Below are 26,278 nucleotides of genomic sequence, written 5' to 3'. Positions count from 1 at the left end.
CTCCCACCCCCCTCCAACCCCCCACCCTCATGTCACAGAGCTACAGTAAAATTTGGGATGGTAAAATACATTCAGGACTGCAGCTCCACTGTGACAGTTCCAGGCGCTCCTGTGGGCAGGTCTTGACAGGGGGAGACGTCAAAAGGTGTATTTATGGGTTGACAGCCAGCTGGTGAGGTTTGAGCTTGTCCTTCCATGTCTTCTCATCCTCCAAGAAAAGTGAAACACATGGAGTAGTTACAGAACATTTCCCTTAATGTCACAGCGAGGACACTCGGGTCTAATTTTATGCTCGTGTCTCTAGCAGCAGAAAGGGTCATACATAGAGGTTACTGCTCGAGTACTGTTGACCAATTAAACTTTATCCTTGCATGGCTGCCACCTACAGTAACAATAGCTCCAGTCTGTGAGCCTGTAGTTTCTATATACTTCTAAACTGAACCTTTGGGTAAAACCATAATCCTTCATTGCAACTGCAAAGAAGAGGATGCAGATATAAATACAACAAAGAGAATTTACCCAGTGAGAATGCCACAAAAACACATCGAAGATACAGTATATGCACATATACAATGGATAACAATTACATTGTGAAGAAAATCCCTCCTTTAAGGAGATACATAATACATAAGGAAAATAATCCATCCAGCAAATGCAAACACTTTTCAGAAGTCGAAATAAGCTTTGAATGATGCACAATAGTATTGTCTCTAAAGAAAGACATGAGAATAAAGAAGCTACCATGGGAACTACCAAACTGAAGGCGAGGCAATTATACATCTATCAATGAACATAACAACTGAGTTAATAGAAAGAATTTAGTGATAATTTAATGTTTTTGTTAGTGATAGAATCATTCAAGAATAAGAAACGTTGCATATTAGGGAAAGTTTGTCACTATAAATGTATTCTTAAATTAAAACTTGGCATACACTGTACGATTTAAGAAATGTTGTGTAATTCCTACTCCTACTGTACGAATAGATCGAAAGAGTATAGAAGCAAAGAGACGAAAATCCCCGTGTTTTCTTGACAACAGCAGCTACCACGATTTTGGACTGAAAACGTTTATGATATTTTACTGTTCAACACAGGCCATTTTAGTTGAATATGACAATAGAATCAAAATAATGTATTACTTTTATACGACACTTTTTAGGCTTTTTGTTTTCGTTAGCTTAGAATGAGCCGTTTATATCGACATAGGGTCCTCTTCACGGAGTCCGCCATGTTGCACCGCCATGTTCCTACAGTAGCCCAGAACGGACAAACCAAACTCTGTTAACTTTTCCTGCTTGGGCCGAAGTCGATAACGTTACTCGCTCCCGTTGCTGCCGCCACTCTCTCTCTCTCTCTCTCTTGCTTCACCACTCACTTCCCATATACACACACACTTTAAGCACTCTACTCTTACAACAACTGGCTCTAGAGAGGGCCACGTTTCAGGGGGTTCTCGTTTTCATCGGCCACTTCTCCAACAAGCTTGGCACATGGGCGAAGCTTCTGTTGGTTGCAATCTGCAACCTCACCGCTAGATTCCACTAGATCCTACATACTGCACCTTTAAATCTAAGAATCAGGTTTGTGGCTGGACCGCAGAGGGCCAGCCCTACAAACGCAAAAGCCTGTTACTGTGTGATGAAGGTTACACGATTGGACAGCCGAGTGTTGCAGATTCCTCGCTCTTCAAATTGAAAAGGCGGGAACAGTCCTTTGTTTATTTTTTCAGGGGGGCGTGTCAGCGGTTCCACCTGCCGGTACGAGTGGTCCTCTCTTATTTTTTCATACATTGCTTTACAATGTTGTGATATTCTACTGCAGTACATTATAGACATGAACACTGACTATTTGTGTAACAATTTAGCCACAAACTCAGACTGACCATATACAGTCCAACCATACACTAAGTTTTGACCGAGCCTTGCCAGGATTTTCTTTTTAATGCTGTAGCCTACTGTTACAACCAAGGTAGTTCTGATTGCTTGTGTGCTCAGATATTCTTTTCCCTGATGTAAACTTACTGTCTGTTCTGTGCCCTTTTTTCCAAATTTACAGCTAAAGCCCTCGTCTTGAGGCTTTTCTTGCGACATAGTTTTCAGAAGAACCAAGTCATCCAGTTCACTTAATTAACGTGTCACTTAATTTATCGTACATGGATATGGAAGAAGCCTGAGACTGCACCACTGTCTACCACAGAAGAAAGTCAACTGAAAGTCAACAAAGCAGACTCACTGGATGTTTTTATTTTTTGTCCAATTTAATCTCCTAATTAGCAAATCACTTTTCTTCAGATGCCATATAAATAGCTTGGGCTGAGAGATCATAACAAGCTTCAACGGAGCCGCAGAACTCTCTTAATGATGATTGACAGATGCAAAGAAAAACACTGCAATAAGCACACAAGGTGCTTCTGCAGGAGTGTGTGGAGCGGAGGCGAAGGACTACACAGTTTTAAAGTTCTTCTGTAAGTGGAGATTGTAGAAGAATTTCGGACAAGCTTCACATTAAATCCTGTAGTCATCTTAACATTATGTCACATCCACAGACGGGCTTGGACGATACAATTATCTCCTGATCCGATACTATCACCATACCTAGGTGCTGATTCAATATTACGATTTATTGTGATTTTTTGTCAACTCTTCTAACACTAGACCATGGGGAAGAGGCAATCTTACACTCCTAGGGAGTTTTACTTTGGAAAATATCTAAATTGATACAGTATGAATGTAGTCAGAAATGTCCTGAAGTCAAATATATGTCATTGTCAGGCATTATTTATTAAATTTTTTGTTAGTATACTAACCTTACTATTTAGCTCAAAGTACCACTACTACTACTACTAAGTACAGCTTCACAGAGCTGCTAGCATGGCTGCAGACTCTGACTACTACTAAATAGTGCATCATCTAGCCTGTTATATCAGACGAATTAACTCATCTTGGTCATCTTTCATAACAGAATATATGTGTAATACTCTATAACAGGGGTCTCAAACCTTTTTTCCTCTGAGGGCTAATTTAACAAAATGAAAGTGGCCAAGAGCTGCTCATAACACCGAGTTGTACATCGCCAATAGCAGACAAAATATCTGTCTTACTTTTATGGTATTTTAATAACATTTCAGCCACCGCAGTCATCGCCTCTGTTACATTCCTGCAGTAGGTGAAGGGCGTTTTGTGTTTGCGTTGGCCTTCTTCAGCTACTTTACCGTCTCTGTTCGTAAATGCTACCAGTCAGAAAGATTGGATAGAAATTTAAACAGGTTTACAAAGTGAATTTGTGCTGTCAAATTCATGTACATATTCTTTGAACCTTTAGTGAGCCAGTCAGAAACGGGTAGCGAGCTACTCGTTGGAGACTCCTGCTCTACAATATAATAACACTTTATACTGCAGGAACTGAAGAAATGTATGGAAATGCTTTACCACGGCAGCCAGACTGCCCCAACACTAAATGGACACAGTGATTAAAAGGTTTACGTCTGGTGGATTTATTTGGTATCTCATCTAACAATGTGACACATGAAGACATTCAAATATTGACAATTCGGACAGTTCTTCTGAAGATATGCGGTTATAATGTAGAGGGCCTCAAAGCATATTATAGTCAAGAGAGGGTTACAATAAGACAAGGTGATTTGGAAATAGCTGCTGTATGTATATCTACATTTAGTTAAAGGGTAATTAGTGTTCAGTGAAAGCTGAACAGAAGTTTGGCACAGCTGAACTTTAAATGTAATCACCAGGGGGGAAAGGCAAACATTTGTGAAGTATTGATACCAAAAGAGTTTTTAAATAAAACAACACAACAGGGCGGAAAGCTGTCAGGTTCTATCAAGAACTACATGATGTTCTAACAAAGACAGGTGGTATTGCTCTCTGGACCTCAACCAAAACACCTATAAAGCATTTATGAAGACATGTCAATAAGCCTGCTCACCCTGAGGCCTTTCAAACACAGTCAAACCTTCACTTGTGTTTTGTAGAAACATGAGGAGGAGAAGAACGTACCTTTTATTTCAAAGAAAACATGATACCTGCTAAACATCACAGAGCTGCCAGCATGGCTGTAGACTCTCACGTTGCAGCCCGTTCACAGGAAAAAGCGTATAAATTCCACGATAATGCACGAGGCGTTTAGCATGAATAAGTATGCCTTTCTTGATTTCCGTGTGTCTTTTGAACGCCTGGTATCTCGTACTGACTGCAATACAAATGCTACAGAAAGAGTTAGTGGCATAGTATAAAATGTGAGAAAGACCATGGTGGGTGGGGAGGTTGATGGGCCCAACAAACACCCGACTTGTAACCAGGAGACCCGTGTTCGAGCCTGATGTTGACCAGTGTTTTGTTTTACAAGTTGTAAGTCAGTGACGTTTGTCACATGACGATTGTCACGTTTTTTATTGACGTTTGTGACGTGTTTTCTGTAGTTGTGTTATGTTGTTTCTATACATGTTTTACTTATTTATTTTAAGCCCAACCCTGACGTTTTCCCTTACCCTAACTAAGTGGTTTTCTTAGTTCTTAAACAAATGACAGGAGAAAAGCAGCGTACAAAATGACGTGAAAGCGCTAAAATTCGTACTCATGACACGCGGAATGTCCGTGTAATGTCATGGTATTTATATGCCTTCCTGTGAGACCGGGTTGGATATTAAACCTGCAGTAGGCAGAATGTTTTTGGTATCATTGGGCAACAATTCCATAATAACCTTTCAGCATATTGTAATTCAAGTGTTCTGAGAGAAAACTAGACTTCTGCTCCTCATCATGGCTCTGTTTTCAGGCTTTAGAAAATCTGGCCCATGATGGAAGACTTTGGTCAATCACAGGTCATTTCAGAGAGAGAGAGAGCATTCCTATTGGCTGTTCATTCAACAGAGGCAGCTGTCAATCACTTGCAAACTCCATCCAAACGGTCAAACTAGGCAGCGCTGATGAAATATGAATCAATATTCTGTTATTTTAATGCCTATTTCTCACCTCAAATGTTTTCAGAATCATCTTGTAGTGTACTGTTTAGCTGTAAAATGAGAAAGTTTGTTCCGGCTGGTGGGTGGTGCTTGGTATTTCCTCAACTGATCTCAACATGGCTGCCGGATCACAAACTTTCTCATTTTACAGCTAAACAGTACACTACAAGATGTTTCTGAAAACATTTGACGCAAGAAATAGGCATTACAATAACAGAATATTGATTCATATTTCATCAGCGTTGCCTAGTTTGATGACTTTGCAAGTGATTGACAGCTGCTCAGAGACGGCAAGGCTCTAGATCAGCTCTGACTGCTTGTTTTCCTCCGTTCTGTGAAATCTTGCAGATGCCGTTAAGAGCATCGGAGGACACAGAGGAACATGATTTTATTCACCTGTCTCATGCACTACTGTCAGGATCTAGTGAACGTTTAATAAAATAACTATTTTAAATCATATTTGCTCCATTTCTACCCACCGCTGCTTTAAGTACTTTTTTTTTTTTTACTAAATATGCAACCTAGAAGTAGTATCTTTATTTTTATAAAGACAATAAAGGTATAACTACTTTTTTTTAAATGCATCTCTCAACTCAGATTAACACACACGATGATTAAGTGCTGTATAAAATAAAGATATTCATAGCCCTGTGTGTATTGTAATATCAGCATGGTGGAAATAGTTGCACGATTGCTTTATTCATTCTGACTGAAGATGTTCCTTCGCTCTCAATTTAACTGGCTTGAGTTTTTCATAGAGGCACTAACAGCATGTGACAGTTAAACATGAATTTTATATGTATGTCGAGCCTACACTGGTAATTCTTAATTAAAACACATAACTCAAAATACTAAAACTAGGTCTGTTCTAAGAGTGGCTCACAGAGCTTGTTTTCAATAATGAGTCCATCTTTTTGGCGGTACTGTACAGCAGTTTGGGACTCAATGGTTTCATAAATTGTTCTAAAGGAAATGCAATATTTTATACAGATTTTGTACAAGAAATTGGCTTTGTGCCTGTTAAACTCAACAGGAAGGTGAAAGTGCAGCATCAGCAGCAGAACTGTACCCCCGGAGTTGGCAGGGATTCAGTGAGTGTTATTTACTTGGCGACACTTTAAAATAAGGCCCCAAAAATCCCTCATAATTAAATAACAAACCGCTATTATTTATAGTCCAGTAACTCTGAATCAGGGACTACGATAAAGATAGTGTCGTCTGTGGAGAACATAACCAGTGTTTACATTTATTCATCATTCTTCCTTTTTACATACATCCTTAGCCCACATATATATTAGTTGTGTCTTTTCAAATAAAGTAGTTCATCATACTGATTGGTCACTACGGACACCTCATTACTTCATGATTACCTCCTTCCAAGGCCGAAGTTTGTTTTTAGTATGTCTTTTCTGCACAACATCATCGGTTAATGGACGTGCGAAGTAATTGCACGCAAAAAAAGCGTCCCTGGTGTGTAAAGGCCTTTACTCCCTAACAGCTCAATGCACAAAACATGACAAATTCTGTCTGGCCGGTCATGCTTACAGTAGTTACGGTTGCTAACCTGTGATTGGACAATCGCTGTCTGGGGGAGGGGTTCAGCGAACAGCTTTTGTCACGGAAAAACAGCGAAGATTAGAGAAAGGTTGAAAAATATACAATATCTTTATGTGCGAATATCTTTTCTTTTGGGGGGGTATCCTGTTTATCATCTTATGACACCTTTTTGAGGTCCTGGTACCCCGAGTTGGGAACCACAGAAACCTGAATGACCCATAGCTATTGTACTTGGATTTAACTGTGAATCCAACGTCCGCTCATCAAGGACACAACTAGAAACAGAAGAATTCTCAGAGCACATTGACATTAATATTCACATCCTTATACAGTATCATTCTTTAAGAAACTAATCATCAGACACTGGTTCTGTTCTTTGCTGGTTATTACATTCTATACATAGTCCTTGAATCAGGGTTAGTCAGGAACTACTTGTTAGCTCGTCATTAATTAATCAACAATCACAAGGCCTTCATGCAATTAATTTGCACGTCAATATATTTTTTCGAACTGTCGAGAATATTACGCATTTTAACCTTTTATTGAACTATATTTATATATTTATAGATAGAGATTTTGTATACTTAAAGGGACTCTTTGTAAGAATCAGGAATGTCTTGTTAACAGCGACACCTGTGGCCGTTAATTCAACGAAAGTCAGCGTCCTGTTGCTCGCACTCGCGCTCGCGCTCGCTCTACATAGACATGAAGGAGCATCGCTCAAAACAGTGAGGCGACACACGTCAGCTAAAAGCACAATATCACTCTATATTTCAGCTGCTTGGCAGTAATGTTAGCTGACCAGACGAAGGTCTCTCCATGAATCACTGCTGATACTGTGTTTCCTGCTTCAGACTCCCGTTTTCTGCAGTGTGTAGTGTGCGCACATGCACGTGAGAGTTAGAGCGAGTGAGAACGAGCGCGGTGTGTGAGTGAATGCAGGCAGGCAGAGGAGCAGACTGACTGTCGACTGTTTTGCAGGACGGTCTTCACTAGATATAACTTTGTGGTTTTGGTGCTTCCGTGTAGTTTGTGCTGGACCAGCGTAGCCACATGCGAGCGCGCATGAGAAACCAACCCGATTTCTACGTGTAAGAAGTTACAAACAGTACCTTTAATAACTAATTATTGCCACTGACTTGTTTCCTAATTATGATTTCCTTAATATGTTTTGCCGTACATACTTTTGTACTTGGAATCAGCCACTATCTTTTACATGTTGGCCACTAAGCAGTGAGCAACGTCCTCTTCTACTGCAAAGATTTTCTCAACCAGGAAAAAGCTCCTCCGGCCATTAAGAAACTGCCACTGCTACTGTATGTTAGATGGCCAGAGATATGTCTGCTGACTGGGGGGGGGGGTCATGGAGGGCTGAACTTTTAACCTCCCAGTCACAGAGCTGACACTCTAATCACCGCGGGCCACCATGCTGCCTCTGTGCTTTCAGACGTACGGCACCGAGGCCATCCACAACAACCCGACAACTCAGAGTCTCCGGGAACATTTACCATTCAAATAGGAAGCGAGATTTCTACCGACTCTGTATATGTGGAGCTGAGCGAGTGTGTGTGTAAATAAAAGATTGCTACATAAAATCTAATTTTCCATCTGCCATTTGTTTAAAGATGTGGTACGGAGAAGGAAAGCAGCAGGAGTAATAACTTGTTTGTTTCTGCCACAGTGGGACTCTGAATAGAAAACAACACGCATATGCATACAAATCAAGGAGATTGCATAAAGCCTCATGCTATGAACAAACAAATAGTTTATGCTTTTATTCCATATTGAAATAGCATTATGATTGATGTGTGAATCAGCGTTGTAAACTGAAATAGTCTGTTCTGTTTATAACCCCCACTTTATGGTGGTACATTAATTCCCCTGATACTCAGGGCTCCAGACTAACTTTTTACAGTGGTTGCACTGGTGCCCCTTTTCATTGAGGTGCACCGGCACATTATTTAGGTGCGCCACAAATTTTTCACTGTTCCTTTTGGCGCTGCAATAATACATTTTAAGCATTTTGTCAGTTCCTATAGGCCTACGCTAGGGACGTCACAATACCAGAAATTTAGCAGTCCATACCAATACCAGTGAAATTCCACGATTCTCAATACCAATTTGATACCATGGTAAAAAACTAAAGTCAAACAATAAATCCCATTTATTTCACATCGTTATTACCGTTAGCATACTGGTTTTTGTTAGGAAGTTAAATAGGTCATATTTCTCTATTATCTTATTTATATTGCTGTGAAAACATCTCCTTCAAACAACTGGATTTATTCAAGTCTCTCACCAAAAACGACATTTTACAAAGATTACATTTGAACACATCATGATAACGTTAGAATTTACCAATACTCACTTTTACTGAATAGAGCTTGAACGCATCATAATGTAAATCAGTGGCACCTACCTTTAACTAGCTCTCTTCCTGCCGATATCAACACAGATTTCTTGTTCACAACGTAACATCCGCATCCCAAACGGTCTATATACGTATCCCCATGTTGACACATTACATTGTTATAAGACGGTGCTTGAAGTGGAAAACAATAAGTGCCAGTACTTCTCTGATTCACATGTTGGTGTGTGTATCGGCCGGTATCAGCAATCTCTTGCGACTTTTTCCTGTTTATTCATTATTTCTTTAAGCATTTTAAACTGTGTCTGTCATAATCAGCTGTGATTTTATTGTTATATTATACTTGGGCTCTGCATCTTCTATAGTAGACCTATAATACTCCAATAATATTCACACTGGAACGTTCTAGGGTTAAGGTGGTGTGTTCAGTGTTCATAGTTAAAGTGCTTTCCTGTGCTATCTGTAGCCTGTAGTCGGTTATCATTCAGATTTTAGGAGCAGTGTCCCAGTAAGGATGCTTCTACGTATTATACAGCACGATAAAGAGACACATTCTGAATCTCTACAGTGAATAAAAGACACTTGGAGATATTGGGTTTTGAGGTCCTCATGAAGATTTGAAGGTTTTTGTCTAAAAATTATGCAATTTAACATAATTTTGGAATATTATTATTACTAGTTAAGTGATTATTTTATTATTCACACATATCACAGTCTTTGTCTGAACATTTTATTCTTATGGAAATGTTTGCCCTAAAAGAGCAGATTCAGAAAACTTTGAAATGATCTTTCATTAATCGTATTTGTTCACAAAAATGTTATGCCGAACAGTTCACTAATTATTTTACAAAAATGATGTGAACATTGTATTGAAAAATTGCAGCACCCTCGTTCTCAGGAGGCCGAAGCACATTAAACACGTCGAGGCAGAACGGTGATTGAATGTGTTTTTGGGCGATTGAAGGCGAGGTTTGGAGCACTCAGAAATGGCTGTGGACATCAACCCGAATGACCCCCCTTTCGTCATTTGTGCATGTAAAGAGACGATTGATGACAGCAGAGTGATGACAGGAATCCTTCAATTTTCTTTATCCTTAAAAACTTTCTAATTTTCTCTTAAACGGAGGGGAAAATATCCATCTTTAAAAATATCTGTATACATGTAGACAGGGCAAAAAGCATGATGCCACCTGATCACACTTGATACACGTTGCAGAGGTGCGTTCAACAGATGAAATCAGACACTGAATTGCTCTGGTGGAATGTCCACTTGAGCCAGAACAGAGTATATGCAATATCTATTGTGATGCCCTTTTTCAAAGAAGTGTTGTGCCTGCATCCCCTTCTCTTCTCTAAATCACACTCCCTTGCTGCTCTCAGTCTAATTACCATGATCACAGAGTCACAGGAGCACCGTCTGGGCACTGAGGTCCAGACTATCGCACCTTTTATTTTTGGTTACTTGTAATTTCGGTGATGTTGAACTTTGAGCTCCTACTGTCAATTACTAGTTACTTCCTCTACTCTCCAACTTCCCTCACCTCTCCTGGTCTCCACCATCATTTTCCCCTCCTCTGTCGCTTTACTTTTCCTCATCTTTCCATCCAGTCTTGGTGATTAATTATTGCTGCTCGGTGTCTGTCTCCTTTTTATAATATTAGCATTATCTTTTCCCCCCCTCTCATCGCTCTCTCCTCCTAACCTCTTGCCCTTCCTTCCCTTTCCTCCTCTTGTGTCATTTTCCTCTCTCATTTCCTCTCCTCTCTCGCCTCTTCTGTATCTCCCCCTCTCTCTCTCTGCTCTGCATCTCTTTTTTCTCGTCCTCCATTCACGGTGATTAATTATTTCTGCCCCTATGTGCTGTCCCCTCTCCTTTCTTTAAAAATCATTATCCAATCTTTTATTAACACCGTTTGGGCTTATCTGTGCTAAGCCATTAATAGCTTGGCTTTTTCTTTGCTGGAAAAAAAATTAGGGCAATTGCTCTCTAGGCTACGCTTGAGAATCACTTAACTTGAATTTAAAAGTTGGAGAGTTGAATTTGTATTTCTTATGACCATCTAATCCCAAATGTTCCTGGAGAGTTTAAGCTGTAAATGTACTTGGATATAGATCAAAGTACTTTTACTCGGGGACATAACAGTAGCAGGGGGCATTACCTTCCTTATTAAAGATAAATTAAGCAGACAAGAACAACTGTCCATCTTAACAGCTCATTTTGTCGGCACTACGTCATCGCTATTTGTTTCTCTGTGAACAAATCTTCAAAGGGGGTGAGGGCATGTCGCTTGTTTCTTATGAAAATCAGTGTTATTTCTAAGAAGCTGGACGTGGATGTCATGCATAAAGGATATGTCAGACACCACTGATTAGATTATGATGAAACCTGGAGAAATGATGCGTTCCTACAGGATATTTTCACCGTTACACTGACTGACTCTCCCATTACCTTGACATGAGGTGCTATGTTGGGTGACCCTGAGGAAAAATCTATCTTCGGGAACGCCGTGTTCATTTCTTCCTTGTTTCCGACGCTTCAAGGGTAAATCTGGATGCAAAGTTTTCCTAAAATGTCTTTAAACTCAACCTGTTGCTCAAGGTCAACAGTATTGACTGACTCAAACAACCATGGTCTTCTGCTCTAGAGTTCATAGCAATCTCAATTGCTGTTCTGCCAATATCTGGTGCAGGCTGCAGCTGATGGGGCAACTCATTCTCACTCCCAACTCTTCAAATACCGCCGCTTGGTCAGTGCCCCTCGGCATCGGAGACCGACGCACGGGGTACCCCTCTTGCGTTACTTTTGGAAGGACCAGGGTCAATATACGCTCGTTACATGCATAGTGTCCTTTCAAAATAAACTTCCGTTTTCACAGGAAGTTAGGTTTAGACAACACAACCATTTAGTGGTCGTGGTTGATGTTAACTTCACTGACTAGCGACCTCACGTGACTCACAGAGCTGACGATACTAACGACTCACGGGACTCACAGGACTGACGATACCGTTGAGTCATGTGACTAAAGACTGACGTGATAAAATAAGTCAACGTTACTTTTAGTTTCACACGGGACACGAACACCAGTCTCCTGGTTGAAAGTCTTGTGTTAGTTTGACCTATCCACCAACCCGCCCGCCCGCCCTGAGTGGACTCTCACACTATTAATACTACGTCCCTTGCTCCGACCATCGAACATCGCGCGGTTGGTTTACATTGGAGTTAGTTAAAAGCCCGGCTCGTCAAATACTGTTGCTAAAGTGTGCCTCCATATGTCGGTTTCCGATGCCCACTTATGAAACGGCGGTATTTGGCGAGTTGGGAGTGAGAACGGATTGGATTGGGTGAGTTCTGCCAGGTATTCTGGGCTACATTGGGGGGAGAATCAGCACATGTTCCAGCAGGTGGAACATAGTCTGCACTGATCTACAGCTGCACATGTCTTCTGCTGTGTTGTATTAGACTTCCAGGTGGCCCAGCAAAGACCATGACCTCTGGCAAGGCATTCAGCGGGTATAATTCCTCTGTCCAGCCATTCAAGAACTTGGGTGTCTGTATTATTTTCCATTCATCTTTCCAGGTGTTGGTCCTTGCTTCTTGTTTGGTCATCTGGAGGGGCAGGACTGGCTGCACAAGGCTGGTTCTAGATCTGAGCCTGTGTGGGGTTGCAGCATGGCCATGCAAGGGGTGCCTGGTGTCTATCCCACAGGACAGATGTACTGACTTTGATGGTCCCTGCCTTTTCCGCTGGCGCTAAAATGGAGGTTGACATTTTGTTTTTTAGTGAAATGTCTTGACGTTACCTGATGGATTGACATGAAACAGTTATCAATGGTCCCCAGAAACATACTGACTTTGTTGATGCCCTGAGTTCTCATACCACACCACCAGCAAGTAAAAATGTTCACCTATCCATCGAAATATCTCATCTACTGGATTGATTCCGATACCGATATTCATGTTCCCCAGAAGATAAATCTTGATGACTTGTGGTAATCTCCTGACTTTTTCTCTAAAGCGCCACCTGCTGGGTTAATTTGTCCAATACTTTGATTAAAGACCAAGTACCAGTGGGCAACCTCCGAGACTGAAAAGGGAAGCCAATGAGGAATTGCCTTAAACTTGCATTCTTTCTAATAGCCAGCAGGAGGTGACTCTGGTTGCAAAAAGAAGTCTGATTGTATAGAAGTCTATGAGAAAATGACCCTATTTCTCACATGATTTATTACTTCAGTACACAATGTAAGCATGAGTTTGTGGTCTCAATAGCTTCAGTTGTGCTAAGCCTCACCCTCCTGGTCACTTCTGGTTGCAAAAAACCAAGATGGTGAGGGCCAAAAACCAAGAAGGCGACGGACAAAATGACGAACTCGAGGCTTTAAAAGCCCACAAACCAACGGGTAACGTCACGGTGACTACGTCCACAGTCTACGATTACATTGGATTGAATGAACAGGACACTGAACTGCATTAGTCGATGCCAAGTACTTGCAAAACTAATTAATTCCCACATTCGCATCAGCCTCAGCTGTACTTTGTGTTTAGTGATGATAAGCAAATATTAGCATGCTAACACGCTGAACTAAGACAGTGAACATTATACCCGCCAAACATCAGCATGTTAGCATTGTCATTGTGTGCATGTTAGCCTGTTCACATTAGCATTTCGCTCAAAGCAACGCTGTGCCAAAGTATGGCCTCACAGAGCATGGCTGTAAACCTCTACTGACTTTCTGTTCATTTTTTTCCCACCATGTTATTGTCATGACCGGCCGACCAAATGAGGTGATCTCTCTTTAAACGTCCTCTCCTGGAGTTTGTTTCCATAGTACTTGATTATTTGTGGGGAGGTATTTCATTCTCAACTGTAATTGCTGTGTGCTTTAACTGTGACACTCGATGCTGAATTAGATGAGTTAAGATGGATAGTATTGCACGTGAACTTATATTGGATCTATTGCTTATTTTTCTATTACAGCTGGTAGCTCTGTATCACAATAACCTATAAAGTAAAATGGGTTTTTATATGCTACACGTGAAAGTGTTGTGGCTTTTCTACTTTTCCAACCTCCCTGTATTTCATTTGTATTAATTGTGCAAATAGAGTAAAATCATGTGCTGTCCTATTCATGCCGGGGGAATCCAAAGAGATGCTGGCAAAAAAATCAATCTCAGTTCAGTACACTGTGATTTTAAGCTGCAGCACAGCAGAATGTGCAATGTCAAGGCACTAAAGGCGGTGTACTGTAGATACAGGCTCATTACTTTCCTGTTATGGTTGAGAATCATTTAACTTGGACTTGCAGGGGACTCTCCACTGTACGACAACATTTAGCCCATTTAGTAGAGCTGGAGGCTGCTGAACAGATGGCTAACTGTAGCCGAACAGAGTATTCCCATAAAAAAGTAAATTTCGCAACATTTGGACTTCAAGGATGGATGATGTTATTATGATGCAGTCTGCTTAACTTAGATGTAAAGCCTAGACATTTACACTGCAGTGCTTAATGCGTTTGAGAACAGCTTTATGTTTTTGTTGGGCAGTGAAAGGGGTACATTATCACCCTCATAAACTGGAAGCATTCAGTCTGTAACTGTGCTGTGTTAACATGTAGGTGCACTGACTCTGGGACACCACCGCTATTGATCGTGCTTTGTAGAATGTTAAAACATAGTTGCAGTGCAGACAGAGCACATGGTAATGTGGAAACTAGGGCTGTTAAAGTTAAGTCAAGTCAATTCAATTTTATTTGTATAGCCCAATATCACAAATTTGTCTCAGGGGGCTTTACAATCTGTACAGGATACGACACCGTCTGTCCTTTACAGTATGACCCTCTCATCGGATGAGGAAAAACTTAACCCAAAAAAAACCTTCAACAGGGAAAAAAATGGAAGAAAACCTCAGGAAGAGCAACAGAGGAGAGATCCCCTCTTCCAGGAAGAACGGTTGTCGCGATAATAAAGCAAATTTGTTTTAATGCCACTAATTACTTTAACGCATTAACGCAACTTGCGATTCTATGGTTGTAGCGGGCTCAGTTTGAAAGCCAGAGTGAAGATACTGGCATCATAAGGAAATGGTACCAACCAACCATGTCATTCTAGCTTGTCCTGAAAGAGGCTAGATAACGCTGCAAATTTACGCTAAATTTTGGCGAGGAAAAACTGGCATGGCCATTTGCAATTGGGTCCCTTGACCTCTAACCTCAAGATATGTGAATGAAAATGGGTTCTATGGGTACCCACGAGTCTCCCCTTTACAGACATGCCCACTTTATGATAATCACATGCAGTTTGGGGGCAAGTAATAGTCAAATCAGCACACTGACACTGTTGGGCTGCAGTTTGCCATGTTATGGTTTGTGTATTTGAGCATATTTTCAATGCTAAATGCAGTACCTGTGAGGGTTTCTGGGCAATATTTCTCATTGTTTTGTGTTTTTAATTGATTTCCAATAATAAATATATACATATATTTGCATAAAGCAGCATATTTGCCCACTCTCAGAATCAAATCCCCCTTTAAGGTACATTTTGAACAGAACAAAAAAATGTGCGATTAATTTATGATTACTTGCGATTAACTATGGACAATCATGCAGTTAATCACGATTAAATATTTAAATTGATTGACAGCCCTAGTGGAAACATTTGGAGATTTCCAAATGTCCAGCGAGAATGGAAAAAGATGAGTCAGTAGGAATAAAAGCAGTGCGGTGTGTGTGTGTGTGCAGTAACCTTGATACGGTACATGTGTGTCGATCGCACTGACATTTCTAACTACTGCAGACTGTTTAAGAAAAAGTAAATTTAACAGAAGCACCTCGAGCATACTCACACTCTCTCATTCTCTCTTTCTGTGTGTGTGTGTGTGTGTCCTAAGTGACCTCTGTGCAGGACTTCCTCCAGTGTCCACAGCATAATTAGATGGAGCTGAGACCATCTGCAATACATCCATCACTGACACACACACACACACACACACACACACACGCACCTCTGCACCTGCAATGAAGACAGAGTGAGAGAGAGAGGCCACAGTCCACCTCTAATCAAGTTAACTCAGACATATCCAGGTTAAAGGAAATTAATATTTGCCATATGCTGCTCTCTCAGATTCTAAGTCAGCAGCTCTCACCTGCCTGCACTGGCCGAAAATGTCAAGACAATCAATCAATCTATAACAAATACATTGTATTAACATCATAAAAGTAGACGGTATTTCATAGTTCAGTGGGTAGGACACCAACACCGCCAGGGTCAGGGTTTCATATCCCTCAGGGGCCTCCTGTACTAACAATGAATGTAGTCATTGTACTGGATGTTGGTTAAACATTCCCATTAAATGGCAAATGAGTCCTGGATGGCAAACTAAACAAGTGCTGTAACCTGTGAGCCACTAGCCTGGGACATGTCCACTCATTGTGCTGTATCTGGTGCAGCATTTTGCAAGAATTTGTATTGGTTCTCATAAACAAGACATACCTCTGTGGATTCATGAGGTGTCTCAGCACACGCTGGCCGAGTCATGGAGCATTGTGAGTGTCATTTGAGGCTCATTGCACACAACAAACGTGCTGTACAGACCACGGATGTATTAAAGGTACCCTGTGGAGTTTCTGACCTCATGTAGGACTATGGAGCTGTTCTGTATGAGTGGGCCCCTGTTTTGTTTGTGTCGCACACGAGGACCTCCATGCACACGGTTGACATGATACACAGTCTTATCAATGGTTTCACGCTATTCCAATGATTGACAAGTGGCAGTAATGTGCCAAGAAATGTGAGAATGCGCCAACAGAAGGCAGTGAAGAACACGACCACAAGCCAGTAAACACAAATTTAAACAATGCAGGTTTCAAACTTTTAGGAAAAGTCGGCTTTGCAAATGTTTAATCAGGAAGGAAATGCGTTCAACACGACCTCAAGGATTCACACGATGGGCCTCGTTTACTAATATGAGCGTAGAAATGTTCTTACTTTGCACACAAAATAACTGCAAATGCAAAATTACTATTGGATTCAGACATGCACACACAGGCCGATTTTCTTCTTACCACCGTGCGTGTGACAGGCGCGTGCCTGCTATTTGCAATCAGCATACTGCCACACCCCCATTTCTCTATATAGCGATTGTGTGACTTTGGTTAGTTTGAATTCACCAAAGTCAGATAATAGCACAAACCAACTAACCGATCAAAGCAGCGGTAGACCAGCAACCCCCACGTTCTGTGAGGTAAAATTATAGATATTTTCAATGGAGTCTGGTGGCTTTGGCGAGAGCAAAGATGGATACAACGGCTTCAGTTCCCCATTGGAAAGGGCAATCTGACGGTAAAATTGTGAAAATATTCGAAATATAGCGTAGACTTAAACTGATATGGATTTTTATAGGTGGGCCTTTCTTTTAGGTGGCTAAAATATGTTTTTCCAGTGACCCCGTCCACAGAAGTACATTGCTCTGACAGGTAACTCCTGTTTGTTGCTCCAAACTGGGGACGTGCCGACCGTCATATACTGTAGGTAATACACTGACTATGGAGAAGTACCTCATTCAACCCCACTGAGAAACACCTGAACTATCCTTTTAACTCTGCGGAACGGCAGTAAAGGTTATTGAATAAAGCAACGTAACATATTTTTCATATTCGGTTGCAGCTCCCCCCCAGCTCAAATTATCTTCCAACGCGTATGGACTCTTTCATGGTTTATGGAACAGGCCTCAGGTTCAAAATGAAGATACCAAATAGAAAAGATACAGCCTCTTCATTATCTGCACAATATGCTAACACAATCAAATGTTTAGTCTGGACGTTAGCTGGACTTCCGGTCCTCTTCAAGTCTGGGTCCCTAACTGTCACCATATTTCGTACCATTCAGAATGACAATGCCGGTAATACTGATTTCTCTAAGTTGGCACAGAAACTGCACCGTATAGAGTTACACCGGTTTGTGTCATTGTGTTATGGGCCAGCACAGTGGAATTTCATTACAGCAACAGACAGAGAAGGAGGAAGGCGGGGAGAGACTTAGACTTTGAAAGCGAGTAAGACAGATGGAGAAAAAAAGACGAAAAACAGCTGAGCGCGTTAGGCATGGACATCTAATAAATGGAACCACAGCTTCAAAATTTCAACCACAAAGCGGGACAGGACAACATGACAAACAAAGGCAGACAGACATAAGTGTGAGGTGGACATGTTGAAGTGACTGAATGACAGAAACCAAGAAAGACACGAGAGCTGGATAGTTTGTGACATGACTGACTGGTTACTGAGCTACAGCGAAACTGGCACAGAGATCAAGATGGACAGGAGATTTTGAACAAGTAATTCAGAAAGAGAGATCAATGTTGTAAAAACGTCTGTATTCTCTTGAAGCAGAAATATTATCTGTAGATATATATATATAAAAACATGATGTAATGTTGGAAATACTTTGTATTACATGACACTAATGTGTTAGCTAACTCGCTACACATTAACATACAAAACAACATTAGGTTTTATTTAGAGTTACTGGTGACTAAAATGCCGTACCAATATTCCCTCTCCTTTTAGCTAAGTTTTTGTCTCCACCAACACGTGAAAATAAAGTAATTTCTTCACTTTGTCTGCTATTTGGTGCTCAGCAGGTAGCATACAGAGCTTTTATGCTGAAAACAGCTTCCTATTTGCTTGAAACTACATTGACGAGGCAGGCAGAAACCTCCGGGGCTGAAAAATGAAGCCAAGACGGCAACAAATTGCAGTTCCTCAAATGGCCACTTGAGGCTGGCTGACAGTTTATATCACAGTTAATGTGAATTACAGGCGCGCCTTGCTAACCAAGCTAGATGGTAGCGCTAGAGTTTGCTGGTAACTTAATGTTTGTTATGCTAACGGTACCTGGCCCCGCCGGGCCTTGTGCTTCCCCAAAACAAGATGGCAACGGCCAAAATGACAAACTGGAGGCTTCAAAAAAGTAGTCCCCAAACCAATGGGTTATGTCACAGTAACTATGTCCACATCTTATATACAGTCTGTGATTGATACTGATATTGGTATCGTATCGACAGTAGTATTAAAAATGCACAACCATACCAGCTTTGATTAGGCTGTAGGCCTAAAACCAAAACAATTAGCTAAAAGAGGCTAAAAAGCAACGTAGAGTTGCGGAAACAGTTCATATTACACAGATTTGAGTACATTTTACTGTCCAAGTAAACTTGTGTTTCAAATGAGCCTTCTTATTTTATACTTTTTCATATAAGATTCCATCATGTCAATATTATTATTTACAATATTATGAAGCGTTACTTGCTTTAGCCACAGAGCAGGAATGTTTGGTCACGATTAGCAAATATGTTATAAGGAGCTTTTTATTGCAACCCAGCTGGTAGAAATGTACCTAACGCACATTTTTCCAATGTATTAAAAGCTTCATTGAATTGTACAGTTTACCGTTGGAAGGAAACAGCAATAAAGACATAAGGATCAAGGTCACTGGAAGACAGAGAGCAAAGGAGACATACTGTAAGACGGGGACATATTAAATCATGCGAGACGGACATGTCTACAAAGCGAGAGAGTGAGAGACACGCTGCTGAAGTGACTAGCCTGCAGATCCTGTGGTAGGAAGTTTCAAGCCTTCACTGGCTTACACATGATTTTCAACTGACAGGATGGCTGACACAACGAGAAACACACAAATATACCTTCACACACACACACACACACGCACACACACACTCCAGTGCAGCTGGACACACACTCTGTCTCTTTAATCACACACACGCACACACAGGCCATGACAGTAAGGCAAGCGGACACGTTTTGTAGGCTGAAGGGTCGGCAAAGGACAGGATAGTGACAGGTGTCTGATGAAAGAGGAGAGCATTAAAGAGAGGGCAAGACGACTGTAAATAAAGGTGGACAGAACAGAACAACTACGGCAGGGAAGAAAGAATGAATGAAAGAATGAATGAAAGAAAGAAAGTGACAGGTGCCAAAGCAGTCGAGGAATCACAGCTGATCTACATGCCACGACACATTTCCATCCTAACATCTCTACGTTCAGTGTGTGTGTGTCACCTCGCATCTCTATCCCTGTGAATGACTGTGACAACACAGAGAAGACAGTTTGTATTTCTCGACCTCAGAGAGAGAAAGCTCTGCTGAAATCGAACCTCCACGTGTCCACAAAGACGATTTTTCAGGAAACAGAAAACCGCCGGTTGATATTCCCACGTGGACTGTGCACTTTACAATAAATTATCAATGGATCCTCGTTCCTTATGGGCGAAATGATGTCAGCTGTCATACATATTCAAACATGTGGTCACAGGATTTATATTGTTTTTCCAGCATATTGGAAAAGTTGTTGAAAATGAAATATTGCTGATGCCGCTGAAATACAAACCTGGTCTCACGGGAAGGCGTATATATACCACAACATTACATGGACATTCCACGTGTCATGAGTAGGCCACGCAAACATCTGCAGTTAGGTTCAGGCAAGAAAACCACTTAGTTGAGGTAAGGGGAAATGTCATGATCAGGCTTAAAATAAGTAAGTAAACTAAGTAAAACGTGTACGGAAACAACTACAGAAAACACAAACGTCGACAAAAAACATGACAATCGTCATGTGACAAACAAAACACCGGTCAACAACGGTCTTGAACACGGGTCTCCTGGTTAATAGTCTGGTGTTTGTTGGAAGACTGTTCCAGAGTCGGGGAGCCAGTACTGCAAAAGCACGATCGCCTTTTGTTTTCAACCTGGTCTTTGGAACTGTTAAAAGACCCAGACTTGCAGACCTGAGGGGCCTGTTTGGACAGTACCGTGTGAGAAGCTCAGTTACATGCTCTGGTGCCAGGTCATTCAGAGAATGGGCTGGAAACCCCTAACCCAGTGGCGTAAAGTGCCAATGGCCCCTTTCTTGTTTCCTACCACCCCTTACTTTCTTCGAATCAACCTTCATTTTGATCTCAACTACACACCTATAAAGTTTCCTGACTGCACCTTGGTTTTAGATGCTATCACGGTGACAAAATCTGTCCACAGACAGACACGCAGACTCACAAGGTGAAAATAATACCAGCAATACTGGCATTACCATGGATGTATAAAGAGAAATGGATACAGCGTTGGAGGCGGGCTACCGTTCATTCTATGACAGTTGCTCTGTGGCACATGAAGCCAAAATGGCCTCGACTGCCAAGTAATAAAGTACCCGGACACGGATGTTGTAGTACCGCCGTTTGGCCACTACGGAAATTTGTATCAAAGCCCGGCGTACTTCCAGGGGGCTCGGGTAATACGCTGCCAACGTTAGCAAAGCTTGTACAGTTGCTGTTGCAAACACTCAGTAGCTGTGTAAATATGGTGTCTGTTCTTCCACTAATAATTATATCATATTCGAGGAAACAGTTTGTTTCTTGGCTGTCCGGGGGTCCATTAAAGTTGTACAATGGGACACAAGAAACATCCACTTTAACCATAAATCAATGTGCAAGATATATTAAACCGCAGCCAACCATAGCAACAATACTTTCTGTTTCTATTTTTGCTATCGGTAAGTGGTATTAGCACGATAATGCATTCTTTGGTGCTACACAGGAAGCAACTGTTGCTTGAGTCGGAAACATTAAAGCAATTATGACTGCAAAGGTCTGACTGTTGGATTTATTGTATGTCAAAACTTTGTACACTCAAAACGTTAACCAATATTTTATTTAGCACTGAAATACTGAATGGAAATGTGAAGTATATGGATGTCTTTCAGAAAAATGTATCTTCAGTCGTTGCTGACTAGCTTTCTCCAAGCAAATCAGACAGAAATGTATGAGTGGAGGGCTGTACTGTACCGTATAGTTTCATTATACTGTGTTCCACTGTGAAATACATTTATTTTCAGAGACTTTTATTACAGTTATTCTAATAAAACTGCAGCTCTATGCATTTCAAAATGTGTCCCCCCCAGTAGCCCACATTACAATATTCCCAGTATTTTATTCTCCAATCACCCTGGGGGATCATTTTAGCCTGTTTCCAAACCATTGGGCTGTCTCCTCCTCACAGCCAGCAGAAGTACTGGGACAGAGGAAAGAAACAAGGACTTTTTTTCTAAATACCCTAAAGACGTGAATATGGTCGGTAGCATCTGGGAGAGAGGCAGAGTACGTATTGTCACACATTCTTCAGTGCAGTAAGTGTGGTCATCTTTAAAAATGGTCCTGTCGTGTGAGAAAAATAGACGTTCATTTATTTTAAGAAAGTAACTGATGAATAAATTACACTTCTGGCCCTCGAGTGTAAGCTGGAACCAAAACACAGCTTGACGTCTGAAAATAGCTCATGAAATCTTTGCCTCACATCACACTAAATGTGATAAATATTTCACTCTCCAGTAGTTTCTTCCTTCAAATGAGAGAATGTGTTTGCGCTGTATCATTGTCTCCAGGATTTATTGTGTTGTGATGAAGGGCTTTGTGCTGGTTTTACTCTATTTAAAGGGATAGTTCGGGTGTTTTGAAGTGGGGTTGTATGAGGAACTTATCCATAGTCAGTGCATTACCTACAGTAGATGAAGGTCGGAGTTACAGCACGGAGGCACCGTCATCTACTGTAGGTAATACACTGACTATGGATCCACCCAAACTATCCCTGTAAGTGTTAAATAAAATTAATGTTCTTCGGCCAGTTTGTCCCAGATCTGTGATGTTGCAGAGATATACGGTAGAGACCCCATCACGACCACTGACTCCTTTAATATTCCTTGGAACACACATTAGCAATAACATTCAGTGGAAAACTAAGACTGAACACATCATTGCAAAAAGCCCAACGACAACTGTACTTCCTTAGCTCAGCTTAGAAAATACTGGATCAAGCTACAACCTCTCGTTCTGTTCTGCTCAGCCATCGAGTTCATCATCCCCTCCTCTCTCAGTGTGGTACGACAGCACTGACAGTCAAACACGGAAAAAACTACAGCGGGATGTTAACAAGACATCCAAAATCATAGGCACCCCCCCCCCCCCAGTTGAAACTCTACACACTCACAGAACTGTAAAGCAAACAAAGAAGATCATCTCCGACCCCTCACGTCCTGCTCATCACCTCTTCCAGCTCCGTCCCTCAGGGAGGCGCTACAGGTCACTCTCCTCTGAGACTATAGGCTACACTTCACAAACAGCTTTTTTCCATTAGCCATCAGGACACTGAACTTCTCCCTCCTCACACACCACTGACATGCATTACTACCATGATCGTCTGATGTTGTCCATTTATGTATTAGTATTTATGTATCTGTCTGCAGAGAATAACTATCAAAAACAAATTCCACCGGCTTTGGTTGTGTGGCTAATAAATTATCTATCCATCCATCTATCTCAAAGGGACTGTTTGTAATTTCTTACACGTATAAATCAATCCGGGTCGGTGTCCCATGCGTGCTCACGTGTGGCTACGCTGTTCAGACAAGACTCCAACACAAACTACACGGAAGCACCAAAACCTCTTGGTTGTATCTAGTGAAGCCCGTCTGTTAAACAGTGTTGGCCGCGGTCGGAGGACGCGGGGGAGACCGTAGCTTTGGTCTCCAGGACCGGAGTCTCTGCTGTACTCTGCTCCTCTGCTCCTCTGCCTGCCTTCACTCACACACCGCGCTCATTCTATCTTTTTCTCTTCACTCTCACTTGCATGCGCGCACTCTCCACACTGCAGAAGAGTTAGTTTAGCTCTGAGAATATCTAGTGAATGTCTAGTGGACGTTTGTGCAGAAATAACTGCTGCAGCTCCTCCAGACCAACAGAGGTTTCCCGTGTCTTGTGAAGTGACGGGGCTCCGCAGAGAGAAACGTTATCGTCTCCGACCAAAACTCCGGCGTCTCCCCTGTTCCCTCCGGCCACGGTCGGGAGGCTGAGGCAGGAAAAGCCAACACTAGGATCAGCATTGATTCATGGCGAGACCTTCGTCTGGTCAGCTAACATTACTGCCAAGCAGCTGAAATATAGAGTGATATTGTGCTTTTAGCTGACGTGTGTCGCCTCACTGTTTTGAGCGATGCTCATTCATTTCTATGTCTATAAGCAACAGAACGCTGACTTTCGTTGACTTAACAGCCACAGGTGTTGCTGTTAACAAGACATTTCTGATTCTTACTAACATTCCCTTTAAGGAGTAATTCCAGTTTATTGCAATTTGGGTTTTAATCTGTAATATTTTCTCTATCGGTTATGATTACATGGAATTCACCCAGGTGATCGAGATCTGGGAACGTGGCGACATTGCTACAACAACATCGGACAGGGCGAGAAAAGTGAGATGTCAGACAGTTGAGAAGCATTAAACTACTTTACTTGGAAATGTGCAGTAACACTGACTGGGATAAGAATGGTTTACAAGCTCAAGGCCAAAGAATGATGCTGAAGGTGGCTGCTAAAGGTCTTTGGCCTTTGCTACGTCCCTCTGGAGACATTTTTGTAAACCTGAATTGTTAGTTTGGGATATGAGAGTCTATTAAAATGATTAAACTCATGTTGTTTTGGTATGGCTACAGCATTTAATTCACAGTTAACACAAACCCCATCCATCCTACTCAAACACTGTAGGAAACCTCTAAGGTTCTGTGTACTGACATCAATTAACAGCATAATGACTTTGCTAATGACTTGAGGTGCACTTGATTGTTTTGCCCTGTGTGCCCTGTGTGATGCTCTATTGTAACTGCAACGTGTGCAGTGATTCATTCAGCTCCAACATCTCTTCTAGTCATCTTTTCCAGGCTTTATGTCTACATACCTGGGGTTCCATATATTCAAAGGACTAAATATAAACACAATAAAATAAAAGTGCTAGTTTGTTCTGAAAACAAATCATATGGAAGTTTGTATTAAACCACAGGGAAGAGAAAGTTGCACTTATAGTTGATGAACAAGTAAAAAGAACAGAGACAGCTCTCATGAAGGGCATGGGGACTAAAATGAGCTGTGCTGCAGTAATTGTACTGTAGGTCTAATTGGAGCCCCACAGATCAGGGGTCTCATTTATAACCGTTGCGTACGCACAAAACGGGGCCTGAAATGTGCGTACGCCACTTCCCACGCAATAGTTGTGATCTATAAAAAAACAAACTTGATGGGAGAATGTGCGCACCGGTACGGAAACGTTGACCCGTGCGTACGCACATTATGGAGGCACCGAGGTAGAGGAAACTGGAGACGCAGATGGTGAGGTGGTGAATTGAAGCCAGACTGTAGACATTAAATGTCATTATACGTATAATGATGCCTCTCACACATTTAACTTCACTTCATACTTATAGGCCCTATCCACTTCATCATAAACATTTAAAAGCAGTGTTATTTGTGCTATTGAGCCATAACTATTCTACAAGCACCTTACAAATGTAAAATATATCAGCCAACTCAAATCAAATTCTGCTCAATATCTCATCAGCGCTGTGTCACCATCACTGTCCCTCCACCTCCAGAGCGCAGAGGAGAGGATCGGACTACCGACACTCGCAGTCAGCTGTGGAGCAGCTGATGAAATCATCATCATGGGTTGTAGAAATCCAAGATTATATCAAATAGCATTAAAGAATGGCAGAACAGAGCGCCAATAGTTTTAATAATATCTTCTAATAGTGTGCAGATATCATCAAGTACCATATTCGTTTTCATAAAGTTGTTGTGTAAAATCGCTGCAGTGATGACATGACTTATTAATTTATTTATGTTTTATTAGATAGGGACAGATACAGTATACATATAGACAAAATGAAAAAAACGGCTATCCGATGCAACTATCAGACTGTCTCCAGTGCGCCACCGCGGTGCGCCACTCTGCCTCCTCCAGTCACCTCCACCCGGCACATCTTCACCAGTATGGAGAGTGGAAATTAATAAAGTGTGGAAATAAAGCCAGTGACAGCTCTCACACAATTGTTACTCTCCATATCCTCATTATCATTATCAGTCCTAATCATAATACAGTACAAGTTCACTATAAAAACTTAAATAATAAATAAATTGTGTTCACCTGTTAAACTTCTTTTTTCTAATGATATCCAGCGTGGTGGATTTTACTGATTGTCTTGATCATTTTGGCAAGTTGTGAATCGATGAAATCAATTGCTGTAAATATATAAACACTGCAGTGACACTGGTAACATGCTGCATGGTGCTGGTGGATATACCGGCACTGAGGACTAAATGACATGTATAACAGAATTAAGAGGGAACGAGTGTTCAGAGACCTCCTCAACTACAAGCACCTTGATCTCTTTGTCAGAAAAAGTCCTTTTCTCGGTCTTCCTCTCAGTAGTTGCCGTGATTTACCGTAAAGATCAAACAGGCTCATTCACATGCAGAAACATTAATTAG

The sequence above is a fragment of the Sebastes fasciatus genome, chromosome 10 (assembly GCF_043250625.1).
Source record: "Sebastes fasciatus isolate fSebFas1 chromosome 10, fSebFas1.pri, whole genome shotgun sequence".
Taxonomy (NCBI): Eukaryota; Metazoa; Chordata; class Actinopteri; order Perciformes; family Sebastidae; genus Sebastes; species Sebastes fasciatus.
This window is presented reverse-complemented; position numbering follows the sequence as displayed.